The sequence below is a fragment of the Macrobrachium nipponense genome, chromosome 25, assembly GCF_015104395.2.
Source record: "Macrobrachium nipponense isolate FS-2020 chromosome 25, ASM1510439v2, whole genome shotgun sequence".
NCBI classification, from domain to species: domain Eukaryota; kingdom Metazoa; phylum Arthropoda; class Malacostraca; order Decapoda; family Palaemonidae; genus Macrobrachium; species Macrobrachium nipponense.
This window is the reverse complement of record NC_087214.1, coordinates 75,093,077-75,106,149: the sequence shown is the minus strand read 5'-3', so window position 1 is coordinate 75,106,149 and position 13,073 is coordinate 75,093,077. Positions and strand designations below refer to the sequence as shown.

Sequence of the window (13,073 nt, the reverse complement as noted above, 5' to 3'; positions counted from 1 at the left end):
TTAGCTCTCCCCTCTGTAGCCATTGCCATGTGTCATCGCTGCTAGTTCTTTAGTCTGTCTCATGTATTGTCCGTGCATTGGTTTGTTGTGCCAGTCCTCTGTTCTGTTTGTCATTGTCCTGTCTCTGTATATTTCTGGGTCTTCGTCTACTTTATTAGTCCCTTCTTCCCATGCACTCTTTAGCCATTCGTCTTCACTGTTTTTCAGATATTGCCCCAGTGCTCTGTTCTCGATGTTGACGCAGTCCTCTATACTTAGTAGTCCTCTCCCTCCTTCCTTTCGTGTTATGTATAGTCTATCCGTATTTGCTCTTGGGTGTAGTGCTTTGTGTATTGTCATGTTTCCTGGTTTTCTGATCTATGCTGCGGAGTTCTGCCTTCGTCCATTCCACTATTCCTGTGCTGTATCTGATTACTGGCACTGCCCATGTGTTTATGGCTTCTTTTCAGTAAATCCCCTTTTAATACAACAAGTAATAGAATAATAAAATAGCCCTGTCTCAACATTTAGAATAATATGCCCTGAATATCAACCAGCAATCCTGTGTTGTATTCCTAACATTTCAGTATAAAACATTTCAGTATAAAACATTCAAGATAGTCCTGCTAGGTCCTACTCCCTAATTCAGTAAAATCCACTTGCAAAAATAATGTGGTCTAGTCTGTTGAATCTGGACATTAAAAGCAGTTCAGAAGTCTAATTTCCTGTCAAGTCTTCCAGGAATCAGGAAAACATGAATACAGTAACTACCACCTTACCAATCAGTTTACCATTCTTTCTAAATCTCTGCTCTGTTGTCCACATTCGCAGAATAAATAGGAATTTAAAATGGTACGCTATCTAAACACAGTCTCATGCAAGCTAAGTCAGAACTTCGTACTCCTAATGGCTACAGTAACTCACCATGATAATCCAGGATTTGATGGTACAACCCATTAGTAATAAGGTTTCTCCCTTGGCTTCCCCTGTTAGCCCTTATCTGGTTCATCAACTAGGTCCTCTCACCAGCTATCGTGTATTGTTTCCTTGAAAAACTACTTCTCTCGCCTCACAAAACTTGTTGTTTTTGTTTTTTCCTTTATCCTAAGTCATTGCGGCTTTCAATCAGTCTTGGGTGGTTTTAATAGTCGAGTTCTCACCGGCTGAAGGTTAAAGTGTAATCTGATTTAAAGCTGCTTCCATGTTCTTGTTTTCTTAAACTCCACATGGGACAAGAGGTCAATGATCTAAAGAAGTGCCAGGTGCAATTATAGTCTCAACTTATGGCCTTTTCTAGCACTATCTTGCATTCAAACTATTTTATTATGTGGTGTCTGGCAAGGTCAAGACAATTGGAGCTTGGCACACCTCCAGTCATGAACAATACGTTGGTCAATGGCAGAAGTAACTAGAATTTAGGCATATAAGTTATTTCCATACATATTGGCTTACCTGCAGAGTAATGGCTTGCTAGCTCCACTGATAGCTGGTTGCTATCCTGGGTCTTATTGCTGCATTACACAGTATTCGTTAGACAATGGCCCAGGTAGCAGTGTGGTATCCCCTACGGAGTCATTTGAGCTCTGTGATGTGCGCATGTGTGTGCTTTGGGGGTTAGACCCATACTTGGGTTAAACTGGCAACCAAAAGTCCATCTGCTTTCTGCATTTGGGGTCCAATCGCCTCTGGGAAATGACCATCTAATGGAACTATTGTGGGACAATGAAGCTTAGGGTCTCTGCTGCATACATTATTACTGCTAGCTTGATTTCACCAGCAAGTGAGTGTAAGTTGCCTTACTGCAGTGGGAGGCCACACCCAAAATGCCCAAACCCAGCTGCTCCTGGGGCCTGCTTTACTTGCTGTGGGATGGGGTGGTTGGGGATGAGTACTCTTAAGAGAGAGGCATTGAAGATCTTTGTCACTGGGTATGTGGCTTTCTATGATTGAGTCTCGATGGTGGCTTCTTGTCCAATGTATTGGATGTACCCCCAGCACAGGTAAACCATGTACTACCCATCCTAGTTCCACGCTGGACGAGTGGTTTTCGAGCTCGGCTGCCAATCCGGTGGTTAGAAGTTCGATTCCCTGCTCTGCCAACGCGGAATCAGAGGAATTTGTTTCTGGTGATAGAAATTCATTTCTCGATATTGTGTGGTTCGGATCCTACAATAAACTGTAGGTCCCGTTGCTAGGTGACCAATTGGTTCCTAGCCATGTAAAAATATCTAATCCTTCGGGCCAGCCCTAGGAGAGCTGTTCATCAGCTCAGTGGTCTGGTTAAACTAAGATGTACTTAACTTTTAACTACCCATCCTCAAGGGGTCACCACAATGCATAAATGGATTAATGGGATTTCTAGTGTTCTTACAAGAATTTTGTGAACCCAGAGGCAGGAGAATGGAACTCCACACAACAGAAAGGAAAGAAAACACTGTAAAGTAATATTTCAAGCTTTGGCAGAAACCGAACAGCGTCAGGTGGGGAGTTTGCACTTAGTACCTGCACCTTTGACACACCTGAATTCTGCGTTCCTCTTTTATACGTGATTTCAGTGACGACTTAATGTCACAGATCTTGGAGTGTTTAACTTGCATCTGACCTTTACCTTCTTCATAACGGAGTTATTCAATGCCATAGCCTATGTTCTTGTTCCTTTTTCTCAGCAGCAGTAATTTGGTTGTTGACTTTCCCCCATAATTGTTTCAAGCGTGTATCATTTCTGTTTTGTTAAAATGCCATAGGCTGTGAATTGTCGTCTACCTGATTTAAACACCTTTAGACTCCATTGAATTTCTCACGTCTTCTCATTCCACTCAAGTATTTTCTGTAATGAACCTGCAAATGAAAGATAACTAAATAGAAAGCAAAACATACTCGAATAAGAAACGGTACAACCTAAACCTTCCTTAAATGAGTTGATCACGATATAGTTCTCCTGTGTTAACCTCCTCACTTTACGTAGTCCATAGCATGAAATCTAAGTGACAAAGCTCAACATTGGTAAAATCCTAAAACTATACATATATATATATATATATATATATATATATATATATATATATATATATATATATATATATATATATAATATATATATATATATATGAACTAACTTGATCACGAAGTATATAAAATGTGATGCTATGTATAAATAAAGGTTTTTGCATATATATATATATATATATATATATATATATATATATATATATATATATATATATATATATATATATATGTAAGGCCTAGGGGTTTTGATTAATAATATATTTGTCCTTGTGTTCTCAGTGACCTATGGAATGTGGGGAACAGTGCAGGAGTGACAACCTGAGAGTAGCTGATCAATGAGTTTCTAGGGGTGGCGTGAGATAAAAGTGCTTAGTTCAAGAAGTCAATGCACGACAGTTTTATGAACTCTTCTCAAAGTGCCTTTGTGAAACTGGATGCAGCTAGAACCGCGAGGCGCTAGCGAACTGTGTGTTCGTATGTGCGTGTGTGCCTCTTCCCTTTAATAGGTTCATACCCAAGCCTATGGGAGGGATTTTGATAGAGGGCTTCAAGTCACAGGCAAGATGCCGTGGCATTCGCCGGGGGGAGTTTTTTATTAAGTGTTTAAGTGTCCGGTTGTCTGGGTAAGTGTTAAAGTGCTTTAGCCAAAGGGATGGCTTGTTTGATATCTTGTAAGATGTTCCATTTTATTAACTTTGTCTTTAAACTTGTGTGTACTTACCGGGATGTGTTCTGTATCTTTGAAACAGACGGATCTGGAAATGCCGGGGGACAAAGAGTTCCCAGTGGGGTGTAGACTTGTTTTGGTGACTAGACATTGTACTGTTTTTTGAGTTAGTCTGTAAGACTGGACTACTTGGTTGATTGATTTATTTATTCTTGTTAATAAACGTTAATGTTATGATGCAACTCTCTCATTTTCATTACCTGTTAGAATGGAGAGAAAGAGGTGGAGAGAGAAAGAGATTGTCGGTGCTAGAGAGAGAGAGAGAAAGGTTACGAGTAACGGGGTGAGTGAGTCTGCCTTCCGTTTCGTGTCCACGCTTACCTTATGAATACTGGGGGAGAGAATCCCCCCATGTTACAGTGGTGGCAGACGGTTAAGAGGGGATATAAAAGTGTTCTTTCTTTTCTATGCCTAGGAACGCCAATGTAGAGATGGGTGGCCAGTTAGAAAATAAAAGGGGTTATGGCTTAGCGATAGTTTTCGAACGACAAAGCTTTGTGGGATTGTGGAAAATTGTTAAATTGTTAGATCTCAGTTGCTAAGTGAAAAAGGGGTAGAGAAAATATCCGTCCGTGGGATGGGGGGATGAGGAAAGAAAATTTCTATTAGGGTCATCAAATTCGCTCGTACCGAGATTCTTCAGGGCGGGAGTCGTGAGACAAGCAACTCAGTCTAGTTCATGAGTGAGTGTTGCTAGGGGTCATCTCACCGATCGCGTTTGTATTGTGCCGACGAGATTTACGTGTTTTACGAAGAATTTCGAGTTCCTTTTGTTCCCGTTATGGAGTGGTGAGTGTTAACTATTGTTTATCAAAGGGAGAGGGTTTTTGTTTAAATATTTCAGTGAAATGGGATTGGTTCAAGAGGTCAACAATTTTTCTTGTCTTTGCCCCATAGTGACGTGTTTTCTTTATTTGCACGTGTTTATAATAGACGTATTTGTCTTTGTTTTAAACACATAAGAGTGTATTAAGGTGTATTTTTCTATGCATGTGGACTGTGCTTAGATAAGCATATTTGGCTTAGTGACACAGACCGGCCACAATTTTACGGGCTCAGCACATTTCTGCAGAGAGGCGCGTTGCATTGCGAGGGCATACTGGCATCCCTCGGTGGGATAGTCGCATGGAGGGTACCACTGGCCTCCCTCGAGAGATAGTGCAGGGGTGGGTACTAGTATATACCTTGGGAAGGGGTCCTCAGACACTGTTCAAGGGGAGATGGGGGATACTGCTGGTATGCCTCGGGCTGTTCTGCGCTTACTGAGGGGTTGTTCTCACGGGGGGGAAAATTTTTTTTTTCTCAGTGTGGGTGAACTCCCCCTTTTTTCTTTTTTTTTCTTTGTGTTGGGGATGGGTCTGGCCTTGACATTGAATGCTAAGATATCAGCTGATTGATTAGTTGATGAAGTGAAATGCCCGTAGAGTCTTTTTTTTTAGAAAAGAGATTTTTTTTTCTCTCTTGGACGAAGAGAAAAGGAAATAAGAACAGATTTTTCTTTTCCGTGAATGAGGGGAAAAGTAGTTAACATGCACGGGATGTGTTATATGTTTCTTTGTGCCTTGAAAGACACAAATATAAGGGGGATACACAGATTATTTTTTTTATTGTGTTGGAGAAATTACTTTGAAATGCCGATGATTGGTGTTGTATCTGTGTTGTGTGGCAATGGTGTTATGTCATGGTGTTGCATGCTGGAGAAATTGTATGTCATAGGATTCAGCAATACTGTTGTATGCTATTTGAATTTCACCCTTACTTGAAATTTTTGCAAGAGAATTATTGCTGTGGAGAGTTATTATTATTATTAATAATTGTTATACTTGAGATGTGTTACGGGAGGGTTTGCTTAAGTATAATTATCATTACGGGAGACTTGTTTTACGAGAGATTTGAGATATTTCATGGGAGATTGTTCAATAATTATTACAGACAATTATTCATGGATAATTGTTACAATGAGTTAATGGGAGAAGTCTTGTGTTAATTATTTGTTGAGTTTTTGTAACTTTGGAGAATATTTCAGTGATTCACGGGGATGAGTTTTGCTGAATCTTGATGAATCTGGCTGAATCTTGGTGAATTGTGTGGAATCTTGCTGAATTTTGTGCTGAATTTTTGGAGAATGGACAAGCATTAACATTGGTGATATTTTTTGTACTGATACTGATGATTTTGATGATAGCAATTTATTTTTTAGGTGATTTTGTGATAATGATATTTCTGATACTGATTTTTTTTTTATACTAATACGTGGGCGTTTTAATGCTATCAAGGGAGGTGAATTCTTTTTTTGAATATGGGAGGAACTAACAACACATTGCTTTAGTTTTTTTTTCTTTTTTTATGAGTTCAGCAGATAATTGCTTGACATCTAGTGAGTTATGGGAGATAGTTAATGGTGCCGTTGACTTTTCTTTTCTCCTTTTTTGGAAATTAGCCATCGCTGACACAAGTTTTTTTTATCATGGGTGAATTTGAATTTGTTTTTTTCTCTCCAGTTAGTGTGAATATTATCTCAGTTCATGACTTAGAGTCATTGTTCGGGAACGTGTTTGTGTTTTAGCTATTTGATGCTATAGAGAAATATATGGGAGAATTTTTTGCATGTTTTGAATGCATACGTAATGGTACTACATTTCTTCTCTGGATATTTATGTTCCAGAAATTGTGAGTTTTTTTGCACAATACCCTTGTCGTATTTGTGACAACTTTGCGAGAGATAGGAAACTTGGCTAAGTTTTCTAGTGACTTATGTCGTAGTGCATATGGAGAAGTCTTGGCTTAGACACTGTGAATTTGGAGTTCTGTTATAATGACTTGTGGCACATTGGTGATTTTTACTAGAATTTTCTAGACAGTTTTATTTGCCGAGTTTTTGCTTTTTTTTAGCAGTTATGCTAAATGGAGAGAGTTTTTATAGTTTTTACTATAACATTGAGTTATTCTCTGGAGAATTGGAGTTATAATTGAGATATATTTGGAGTTATATTTGGAGGTATATATTATTTTGGAGTTATATTTTGAGATATAATATATGGGAGATATATTTTTGGCCATTGTTGATATTTGCCAGTGTGATATGAGCTATGTTTAGTTCAATTATTTTGCAGCCATCTTTGTTGCAAATGGAGACACATATTTGGAGATTATGGGGCAATATTTATGAGTGTGTGAGTTAGTTGCCTTGAGTGCACATTTTTTGGAGATATATATTTTTTGTAGCCTTGTTTTGTTCCACATGGAGTTATTGGGGAAATAGAGGTAAATATTTTGTATTTGCCGAAATAGAGGTGATTATTCTCTATTCCTGGAGTGGTGTTTTTTTTTTACTGACATGTGGCTATTGGAGAAATAAGAGAATAATATAGGGGGTTGGTTATTAACCAAATGGAGGAAATATTTTTTATAACCGGAGTGGTGTTATTATTAATATGGTGTCTAATATGGAGTTGGAATTAATCTTGGGCGGGTGACCCTTTTTTTTGTGGTTATGGAGTTTTTTTCGAGACAAGAGGAGATTTCTGTGGTTCTCTTTTTTTCTTTGGTTTCGTGACTATTTAGAGGCAAATGGCATTACTGCATTACGAGTCATTTGGAGATGTGTGTGCATTTTTTATGTTCACAAGTGTATTATTTTTGGAGACATAATTTGGGTAAAGTCATGTTGAGAGAATAAGTCTTCAGGACAAATTTTTGAACACATTAGTCATATCCTGGAGTTAATTCTGTGAAATGTGTCTGTTAGACCTTTTTTCTAGAGAATCATGAGTTTCTAAACTTATGTGTCTGACTATACTCTGTTTTTTTTCATCTGTCCATCCGCCAGTGGTGTTTTTGTATGGTAACACTGCGTCCCGGGCTTGAAATAGTTACACTGTGTAAGTTTTAGGCAAATAAAGGATATCTGGTTGTACATTTGCAACTGAAAAGTGTTTTAATAATTTAATGTATGCGAATTACACCGTTAATATTCGAAATAGGATATTGTTATTATTGTCGAATGTAAGCTGCCTTTTCGGGGTGGCGAATGGAACAGCCAGACGCAAATTCCATCAAACAGATGCTAAACCAAGTTACGTCATATCGTATCTGGCTGAAACGCACTTTATAAAAATTAACAGTACATACTGATATAGTTACGTATAATGAAGTAATACGTTGACATCTTGCCGTAGTGAACAGCGAGAGAAGCAATTTTCCCGCCACTGCGTCTGGCTGTTCCATTCGCCACCCCGAAAAGGGAGCTTACATTCAACAATAATAACAATAACCTATTTCGAATATTAATGGTGTAATTCGCATACAGTAAATTATTAAAACACTTTTCAGTTGCAAATGTACACCCAGATATCCTTTTATTTACCTAAAACTTACACGTAGCGCAACTATTTAAAGCCCGGGACGCAGTGTTACCATACAAAAACCACACAGGCGGATGGACAGATGAAAAAAAACAGAGTATAGACAATTTTTGTGCTGTTGTTAGAACATACGTCCGCAGGCGATTTTTCTGCTGACAGGCGATGTGATGAGCCGTGTGCTGATTCTTTTCCTCTGATGGTGACAGATCAGAATTTTTGCAATATCTGGAAATGTTGGCTATAGCATTTCACGAAAGCGCATGTGTGGGAGTTTGCTTTCTGGCAAATTCCATAACTTTACATGGAGCATTTCTTGGGGAAAAAGCGGGGTGTTATGCTTATTATACATGTATTATGTATTTTGTGGTTGGGGAAATCTACTTGTGATTATCTTTTTTTTTATCATTTTTCTTCCTTTTCCTATGAGAGATATAATTTGGGGGATTGAGCTTAAGTAGCATTTCTTTTTTGGACGGGAGATTTGATTTTACCGGGAGGTTTGATTTTACCGGGAGATGGGATTTTTCTGGGGTTGCTGTTTATGTAAATGGGAGTTTGACATTAAGTCTCATTGTAATTAATTATTGAGCAGTAAAGGGGTTTTTGCTGTTAAAAGTTGGAGATTTTTACTGATTTTGTGGGTTGTTCAAATATTAGAGCTTGAGAGAACATTTTTTGGGTCTGGGTGTGTTACGTGATTCTTTTCTTGTTTTTTCCTTGAGCTCGTTACGATTTTTTTTTTTTTTTTTTTTTGTTTTTTTTTTTTTTTTTTTTTTTTTTGTGAGCACATTCGAGTTTGAAATGTGAGTGCAGAATTCCGTGGAGTTGCTGTGATTTCTGAGTTGTGTGTGTGCTGATGTGTGAGTTTGGAGAATTGAGTTGGAGAACTTGATGTTTCTTTTTCTTAGAGAGTTGTGATGATGACTTATGATTTAGTAGTCATATTAAGGAAGTTAATTGGGAGATGTTCAGTTAGTATTTCTGACCTTTTGAGATCATTGTTTGATAGAAGTAGTATGTTTGGGTTAATTTTCTTAGATTGACCAGTGACTTGACTGACATACTAACGTACGCCAAAAGTCGTTCCCCGACACCAGCAAGACGTCCACCAGCCGTGAAGAGAGGTTGCTGCCATGTTGTCCAGGGTGATTACAAGAATTTCTACGTGGGTGATCGAGAGAATTCTACAGCGTGTTTTTGGGGATCTACAGAAGCCGTGAGAAGTCTTCTACGATGAGGGAGGCATTCCGTCTTCCTACAGCTGCTACAGTCTGCTACAGGTGCAGCTAGTTGCAGACAAGCGAAGAGGGATATTCAAGAATCCTAATGCAGAAAATATGAGAGAAAATGCGTCTTGTGCTATTTGGAGATTAAAGCGTGATAAGACTTTATTTTATAATGCCAGAGACGTGCAGTTTTACTTATTTTATTTTAAGCCGGCCAGTGTTTTGTGTTATAAGCAATTTTGCTAGGCGGGAGCTAGCATTTGTGCGAGGCCGAGCTATCTGTAAGGCCTAGGGATTTTGATTAATAATATATTTGTCCATGTGTTCTCAGTGACCTATGGAATGTGGGGAACAGTGCAGGAGTGACGACCTGAGAGTAGCTGATCAATGAGTTTCTGGTGGTGGCGTGAGATAAAAGTGCTTAGTTCGACAAGTCAATGCACGACAGTTTATGAACTCTTCTCAAAGTGCCTTTGTGAAACTGGATGCAGCTAGAACCGCGAGGCGCTAGCGAACTGTGTGTTCGTATGTGCGTGTGTGCCTCTTCCCTTTAATAGGTTCATACCCAAGCCTATGGGAGGGATTTTGATAGAGGGCTTCAAATCACAGGCAAGATGCCGTGGCATTCGCCGGGGGGAGTTTTTTTATTAAGTGTTTAAGTGTCCGGTTGTCTGGGTAAGTGTTAAAGTGCTTTAGCCAAAGGGATGGCTTGTTTGATATCTTGTAAGATGTTCCATTTTATTAACTTTGTCTTTAAACTTGTGTGTACTTACCGGGATGTGTTCTGTATCTTTGAAACAGACGGATCTGGAAATGCCGGGGGACAAAGAGTTCCCAGTGGGGTGTAGACTTGTTTTGGTGACTAGACATTGTACTGTTTTTTGAGTTAGTCTGTAAGACTGGACTACTTGGTTGATTGATTTATTTATTCTTGTTAATAAACGTTAATGTTATGATGCAACTCTCTCATTTTCATTACCTGTTAGAATGGAGAGAAAGAGGTGGAGAGAGAAAGAGATTGTCGGTGCTAGAGAGAGAGAGAGAAAGGTTACGAGTAACGGGGTGAGTGAGTCTGCCTTCCGTTTCGTGTCCACGCTTACCTTATGAATACTGGGGGAGAGAATCGCCCCATGTTACATATATATATATATATATATATATCTGTAACATACTATATATATGAATTTATATATTATATATATATATATGTATATATATATACTATATATATATATATGTGTGTGTGTGTGTGTGTGTGTGTGTGTGTGTGTGTGTGTGTGTGTGTAACTGAATCACGAAAGTTAGGAACGTGATAAATCCATAAATAAAGATATATGCCACGAGGGAAAATAAACAACGGAGTATCCGCGAGATCTTTCGACGTTCAAACGTCCTTTACTTAGCAGATGTATAATTAGACCCATAAATCATGAAAGCCATATCAGTTTAGATTAATCCGACTCTTACTTTTCTCAAGAAATCTTTTGACAAAACCAACATTTGGTAAAATATTGGATACTAAAATAAGACTACCACTTCATCTCAATCCAAAAAAAGCTTCCGAGAATTCTTGCAAGAGATCAGGGATTCTATGACTGAGAATTAGACTAATGTTCAAATAACTTTGTTTTATAATGACTTGAATCCTTGGGTCATCGACAGATTAATGGGCTTCTCCTAAGTTCATGTAACAGCATAAAACAACTTACACAGTTCAATTGTCAACTCCTGTCCTCCTATGAAGTGTGTTAAATGGCGCTCTGTTTCGACGCCGTTCCACTTATTTTGACGTTTAAGTGGTTCCTGGTTCTTCCTCCTCCGTCGATTTGAGCCAACCCGGATAGTCGTTCAGTAAATCCACAAAGTCAATTTGAGACAGGAATTCTGAAACCAAAAGTAAAATTATGTCTAAGTTTCCGAGCAGACTGGCGATTGTCAAATGGAAACACTTTTTTGTAATTCATTCCACCTTGGTGGCCTTGCACGTATCGACATAAGCAGTCGACATTCCTGATTAACCTTCTACAGCAAAGTTCCATATTATTTTTCATGTTCAGTGTTTTACGGCAATTATATCTATCAAATTTTCCCGAGATCATTACTACTAACAATACATTAAAAAACTCAAATGACTCCAGAGTTCACAGCGTTGTATTTTTAAACTTTTAAACTGCCATGGGATAAGGTTTCCTCAATAGAGATACAAGATTCGCTAGATACAATCACATCCTCCCTGCCACAGGACTGACTACCGCTTATTTCATTTATCCTCGATCTACTAAAGGCCAATTCACACGGTATACGTAGTACACCCTTGGCAAATATGATAAATACTGAGGGGGAGCAGATGGTATCGAGATGCTGTGGTTGTCTTTTATTTAGTAATAATGGCCTTTATAATTCTGGTTTATCAGGCAACGAATGGCAAAAAAGGGCACCTTCACGAGGAACAACATATAATTACCTTCGGGAACCAGTTGATATCCTTATCAAAGGCCTGTCCACACGAGCGGGCTTGATAGGCGTGCTCCGGGGTTGACAGGCAAATTCTGGCAGGCTTATGTTGTCCACACGGCCCACGGGTGAGGCGATGCCAGAAGTGTTCAGTGCGGTACGATGAACATGGTGCCTTCCGCAAAGGAGAAGATATTGTGTAGCATGATAATTGCTTTGTGTGTGATGAAAAAGAAGAGAGAATATGGTGCAAAGTATGACTCAGTAAAAGAAATGTATATGGTTAAACGTACGTCTGCCAAGGTCGAAGCTCAAGCCATCGGGCACCACCATGGTGATTTTGTTAAAAGACCCATAGGGCAATTTGACGGTTTGCCCGTCAAGTGTGCCCGTTAGGGCCCCCATTCACGCTCAGTTGCAGCCTTCAGGTGAGAACGTTGTGGGCGTGGTTTAACTGTATCGTTGCATGTATGGCGGGATTTTATTCCTCAGGTTCGAACTCACAGGCGACCGGACAGCTCGAGACCTGTTCGAGCAGGTCTGAATGTATGTGAGGTGTCTTCGACGCGGCCTGCAGGCTTATCATCAGTCTATGGTTAAAAGTCGCAGTAGAAGAACCCATTTAGTAGGCGAGCACTATGTCAGACATCTGGGTGGATAAAAGATTTTGGAACGAATTCATTGATGTATTGGGTGGACAAAAGATTTTGAAACGAATTCATTTATGTATGCAAGCAACATCCATGTATATGGAATATTAAGAGTAAAGACTATTCAAACAGGAATATGAAAAATGAAGCGTATGAGACATTGGTGAAGAAACTTCGAGAGAAGGATGGGAGTGCTACCCGTGACACGGTAACCAAGAAGATAAACAACAGCGCATTTCCTTCGGGAAAGAAATGAAAAACGTTGAAAATTCAAAGAAGTCTGGGGCAGCTACAGATGAGGTCTATCGTCCAAGTCTGTGGTACTACGATCAGCTTTTATTCCTTCGTGACCAAGAAACACCAAGAACATCATCATCAGATATTGAAGAGATATGTAAACACCTTTAAATATCATATTAAAACGTTTCACGCTCGTGAGGCCTTTTTGCAGCCTTTTCTTGGAATCATCAAACTATTCTATAGAGCTCTAGACGAATATAAAAAAACTTAAAAGTGTAAAGACTTGCGCAATCTTCCCTTTGTCATCCATATACATTTCCTAATCTGAATAAAATATTCTAATAATAACCTGAAAAATGAATTATGTCACCTGAGCGTGAAAGTAATAATACTCAGTAAATATAGGTAATAATTCATTATACTG

The 13,073-nt window shown here is 38.9% G+C and overlaps 1 long non-coding RNA gene across 1 annotated transcript; it reads right to left on the bottom strand.

Annotated features, from left to right (window-relative positions):
• Window positions 1-2,645: 2,645 nt before the first annotated feature.
• LOC135199227 (uncharacterized) lies at window positions 2,646-11,875 on the bottom strand. The gene is made up of 3 exons (XR_010310983.1): window positions 11,770-11,875; window positions 11,015-11,189; window positions 2,646-2,817 (listed from the first exon to the last, which is right to left on the bottom strand). It is a non-coding gene; the product is annotated as an uncharacterized LOC135199227 (long non-coding RNA).
• Window positions 11,876-13,073: the final 1,198 nt, after the last annotated feature.